The sequence below is a fragment of the Ylistrum balloti genome, unplaced genomic scaffold, assembly GCF_031769215.1.
Source record: "Ylistrum balloti isolate Yb309-2 unplaced genomic scaffold, AGI_CSIRO_Ybal_v1 Utg370042, whole genome shotgun sequence".
Taxonomy (NCBI): domain Eukaryota; kingdom Metazoa; phylum Mollusca; class Bivalvia; order Pectinida; family Pectinidae; genus Ylistrum; species Ylistrum balloti.
In genome coordinates, this window is record NW_026782099.1 from 2,087,662 (window position 1) to 2,094,253 (window position 6,592).

Below are 6,592 nucleotides of genomic sequence, written 5' to 3' on the forward strand. Positions count from 1 at the left end.
TCGATATGTACATATATTGGTAACCACAGTGACAACTGATGGTATAGAAGGTTATGGTTGTCAATCTTTACATATATTTGTAATCACAGTGACAACTGATGGTATAAATGGTTAAGCTGTCGATCTTTACATATATTTGTAACCACAGTGACAACTGACGGTATAAATAGTTACAGCTGTCGATCTTTACATATATTGATAATCACAGTGACAACTGATGGTATAAATGGTTACAGCTGTCGATCTTTACATATATTGGTAATCACAGTGACAACTGACGGTATAGAAGGTTACAGCTGTCGATCTTTACATATATTGGTAACCACAGTGACAACTGATGGTATAAATGGTTACAGCTGTCGATCTTTACATATATTGGTAATCCCAGTGACAACTGATGGTATAAATGGTTACAGCTGTCGATCTTTACATATATTGGTAATCACAGTGACAACTGATGGTATAAATGGTTACAGCTGTCGATCTTTACATATATTGGTAATCACAGTGACAACTGATGGTATAAATGGTTACAGCTGTCGATCTTTACATATATTGGTAATCCCAGTGACAACTGATGGTATAAATGGTTACAGCTGTCGATCTTTACATATATTGGTAATCACAGTGACAACTGATGGTATAAATGGTTACAGCTGTCGATCTTTACATATGTTGGTAATCAGTGCCAACTGACAGTATAGAAGGTTATGGTTGTCAATCTTTACATATATTTGTAATCACAGTGACAACTGATGGTATAAATGGTTAAGCTGTCGATCTTTACATATATTGGTAATCACAGTGACAACTGATGGTATAAATGGTTACAGCTGTCGATCTTTACATATATTTGTAATCACAGTGACAACTGATGGTATAAATGGTTAAGCTGTCGATCTTTACATATATTGATAATCACAGTGACAACTGATGGTATAAATGGTTACAGCTGTCGATCTTTACATATATTTGTAATCACAGTGACAACTGATGGTATAAATGGTTACAGCTGTCGATCTTTACATATATTGGTAATCACAGTGACAACTGATGGTATAAATGGTTAAGCTGTCGATCTTTACATATATTGATAATCACAGTGACAACTGATGGTATAAATGGTTACAGCTGTCGATCTTTACATATATTTGTAATCACAGTGACAACTGATGGTATAAATGGTTACAGCTGTCGATCTTTACATATATTGGTAATCACAGTGACAACTGACGGTATAGAAGGTTACAGCTGTCGATCTTTACATATTTTGATAATCACAGTGACAACTGATGGTATAAATGGTTACAACGGTCGACCTTTCATGTATTTGTAATCACATTGGCAGCTTATGGTGATAAATTGATAACCATTATGACTATTGATCGTATGAAGGGGTTACAGTTATCGGCCTTTACATATATTGACAGAGATGCCAAATGCTCCAATTTTGGCGAAGCAGCTCCGATTTTCAGTCTGAGAGTTGGTCAACAAGATGCACATTTCGAAATTCCTGATCCATGTCTGCAGTGAAGCGTATTTTTTATTTTTTTTTTCGCAAGATGTTAACAAAACATCGGCACATACACACCACCATCATCATCATCATCATCATCATCATTAAATTATGTTTGTTTTTTTTAATATATGAAATATTTCAGACTTTTAGTATGATTTCTTTTCCACATGAAAGCTTAAAAACATATTTTGTCTGTCAAAATCATTTTTAATCCATTCAATGGGTCAGAAGTTTTCACTGCGTGCTGCAGTTAGTGTATTGTGGGTAATGAAGTTCCAGCCACACTTCCGTCTAAAGTTGATCATTTGGACAGTTTGTTGGAGTTGCATTACCACACACAAAACCATAAAGCGCTCGCTATTCCAGTATTTCATGGAGGTATCGGCGACTTCTAAAACATGTAACAAAGAAAAAGACGTACTGAAATGTCACTAATTGAAGAAAAACATGGCAAAATTTCTAATTTTTTTCAACAAAGAAGCTCGAATGAAATGGGTGTTACGAAAGCTGAGGTGGTCTTCACGAAGTTCCCTTTTGAAAACACTGCACCTTTGTCACTCTCGTATGTTATCTCAGCAGTGAAAATATGTTATCTCTGAAGTGACAATATGTTATCTCAGAAGTGATAAAAATTCAATGTTATCTTAGAAGTGGCAATATGTTAAATCCGTTTGTTATCTCGGAATTCAAAATATATGTTATTTCAAATGTGACAATATGTTATCTCAGAAGTGACAATATGTTATCTCAGAAGTGACAATATGTTATCTCAGAAGTGACAATATGTTATCTCAGAAGTGACAATATGTTATCTCAGAAGTGACAATATGTTATCTCAGAAGTGACAATATGTTATCTCTGAAGTCATTTAAGATAAAACTATAAGCACAATTTTAACATTTAAAAATTCACTAAATTGTTCAATTTATTTATGTTTTGTTTGAATTCAATACTAAAAAAAGGCTTATAATTTGCAGTTTTTCGGCCACCACCTGAAGTTCTAGATGGTAAAAAACACGAGACCAAAAATATATGGTTTTTTTTCTAAATATTAGAAGAGAGTTTAACATGTGAAAGTTACTAAACGGTTGAAAATAGAGCAGCAACCTCACTGTGGCTGTTGATGACACGAATCCTTTTGAAATGGCTAAATCTTCTTCAAGACGTTCGGCAGGGGAATGCGTTTAATCTCTGACAAGGTAATTTGGGTTGCATTGTTTGCTGACTTTCATGGAAATGACAGTTTACTGTGGAATTTAAGCTCATCTAATTGGTAAACAACTCCTTCAGGTTTGTGTTCTCTTTTTACATTGGTGTGAATCTGTAAAAGCGTTATTAGTGATGATTAACAAAAATGCGTCATTTTTTACTGGAAATATTGTGCATGAGATATAGCCGTTATTAGCTCCATTTCCGTTGTATCCAACCAGAATTAAGATTCGTTTCGTGCATATAAACGCTAAATGTTAAGGTCGCGAAAAGAACAACGTCTGAGGTTCGATAAAAGAACATTTTTCAGACTTGCCTATAAATTTCATATGAAATGGAAACTAGGAATGCCATATTTGTACATATGACATTTTGATAATGATAATGTACCTAGCGACATTTATTTGAATTTTCCTTTCAAAGGTTGAGCAGTTCAAAAAGTAATTACAGATATACGATATTCGGCTCCTACAAGGTGCATGCTTGTAACCATTATCTATCATTGACTTGCCATCAGGGACTATAAAAATTCGTATACTTTTTGTCATGATTGTTGCAAATAAAATTTACATTGAAGGAGTTAAGTTTTGTTTACGATATAGACGTCAGGATAAATATTTAAACCCGACGTGCAAACGAGAAATCATTTCATGAATTACTCCACGGCTTCATAAAGAAAGGTTTCCATAAATTCTAATTTAATCTTAGTATTTTTTTTCTACAGATGATCTTTGATGTTCCTCGTCTGCATGCATGACATCAGATAGTAGAGGAATTCCACACATGATTCAACGTTGAGCAGGTTCATTAGAGTTAACTCCCTTGTCGCATTATAATTTCTCGGAAAAAGCCATGTTGGACTGATAATTGGTGTATGCCGGTGTCTGATTTCGTTCTGAACTTCCAGTGAATTGCATAAATTTTTCGTCTTTTCTAAATGACTGAGGGCAGAAAAAACGGGGAAAATTCATATCAGTCTTGGTAATTAAAGAACAATCACATGAATAGGTAACCAAAAGAAGAGGACGAAGGAGGAATCAAGAAAATGCTGACCGTCTACAAAGCACCCCAGATGTTCTAAACGGTGTCACGAGTGAGGGCCAAGTGATAAAATCTATTTTATCGGACCCCAGTGGGACATTACTTTATAGTCTTAACATTGCATTTCCACTGTCAGAAAAATGTAACGTATTTAACACAATAAAGGTTACTACAATAACATGGAGGAAGATGTTTACTAGGGCTGGGTTGGAGTGCTGCACGACCGCATGGAAATTTTGAACAATCAATATACATAGGTACTAGATAAATAAGCAGAAAATAAACTCCAAAAATCCACAACCAATGATCAGGTGTAAAGGAAAATTTACCATGGAGAGACTGTCGTAACACAATTCAACAAAAAACATCGAGACTCGCCATCATCATCATCATCATCATCATCATCATCATCATCATCATCATTAAAACATCCTCATCATAATCATTAATTATAGTTATTTATTCTCCATTTACCATCACCTATAATCATATATCATAAAGTCGTCTTATCATAACTATTACATTCAATCATAAACTAGTATTATGATATTCAGTCATCACCACAATAATAAATCAAACACCTCACCCACACACCTTCACTTCTGGTCCACACTCCCTCACCTCTCACCCACACACCCTCACCTCTCACTCACACACCCTCACCTCTCACTCACACACCCTCACTTCTCACCCACACACCCTCACTTCTCACTCACACACCCTCACCTCTCCCTCACACGCCCTCACCTCTCACTCACACACCCTCACCTCTCACTCACACACCCTCCCCTCTCACTCACACACCCTCACCTCTCACACACACACCTTCATTTCTCGTCCACACTCCCTCACCTCTCACCCACACGCCCTCATCTCTCACCCACTCATCGTTCCCTCACATCCTCACGCCCTCACCAACCACTCACACCCTCACCTCTCACTCACTCTCACTCACACACCCTCACCTTTTATCCGAAACCCTCACCTCTCACCCACACACCCTCACTTCTCACTCACACACCCTCACTTCTCACTCACACACCCTCACCTCTCACTCACACCCCCTCACCTCTCATTCAAACACCCTCACCAATCACTCACACACCCTCACCTCTCACTCACACGCCCTCATCTCTCACCCACTCATCGTTCCCTCACATCCTCACGCCCTCACCAACCACTCACACCCTCACCTCTCACTCACTCTCACTCACACACCCTCACCTTTTATCCGAAACCCTCCCCTCTCACTCACATACCCTCACCTCTCACTCACACGCCCTCATATCTTACCCACACATCGTTCCCTCTCATCCACACACCCTCACCTCTCATCCACACACCCTCACCTCTCACTCACTCACTCGACCTCACCTCTCACCCACACAGATTCACCCCTCACTGAAGCATCCATAAGAATATGCCACATTTCTAAACCAAGTAGAATAGAAGGTGATGAAGTGCAAAAGAGAGATTGAGAAATCTATTGCGGAAAATATTAAACTGAATTAACTGAATTTAGCAATAGGATATCCAAACACCCTTTCGATGAGGTTGCATGCAATAAAGAGGTAGATAGAAATATTCTGATAAGCCACAACCTCAATAAGTCGCGTGGACCTTAAATTAACTCAAATAGGCAACAAAGTACTTTTGAAAGCGAATACTATCACAGGCTTGGAGGGAGGCAAATCTAACGACTTCAAGAAAGGGTCAAAGTCGGAACCTGGAAATAACAAACCGGTTAGCTTAACTGGTGTGATTGGGAAAATAATGAGAGACAGCAATGTAAAACATTTGGGTAGATATAGTTGATTAAGAAACAGGCAGATTGGATTTATATCTGGAAGAATACCACAACTACATTTACTTACTGTATTGGACGAATGGTGACGGATAGTCAAGAATCACTAAAATTGTTTCTATGGATTTCATGAAAGGGTTTGAGAAAGTCTCTCATCAACGTCGATTGTTAAAGAAACGTACAGTTTATAGAAATAGCGAACAGGTGTAAAAATGGAAACAAGACTTTGTCAGTAACAGACATATGTTAACTTACACATTGTATGGAGGTCATCATTACACATTGTAAGGAGGTCGTTATCACACATTGTATGGAGGTCGTTATCACACATTGTGTGGAGGTCGTTATCACACATTGTATGGAGGTCATCATTACACATTGTAAGGAGGTCGTTATCACACATTGTATGGAGGTCGTTATCACACATTGTATGGAGGTCGTTATCACACATTGTGTGGAGGTCGTTATCACACATTGTATGGAGGTCATCATTACACATTGTAAGGAGGTCGTTATCACACATGGAGGTCGTTATCACACATTGTGTGGAGGTCGTTATCACACATTGTATGGAGGTCATCATTACACATTGTAAGGAGGTGTTATCACACATTGTAAGGAGGTCGTTATCACACATTGTATGGAGGTCGTTATCACACATTGTGAGGAGGTCATTGTGAGGAGGTCGGTCATTGTATCATTACCAGACATCATCGTACGTTAACATTGTATATTACCAGACATCATCACGTACGTTAACATTGTATCATTACCAGACATCATCACGTACGTTAACATTGTATCATTACCAGACATCATCACGTACGTTAACATTGTATCATTACCAGACATCATCACGTACGTTAACATTGTATCATTAATCGACATCATCACGTACGTTAACATTGTATCATTACCAGACATCATCACGTACGTTAACATTGTATCATTACCAGACATCATCACGTACGTTAACATTGTATCATTAATCGACATCATCACGTACGTTAACATTGTAT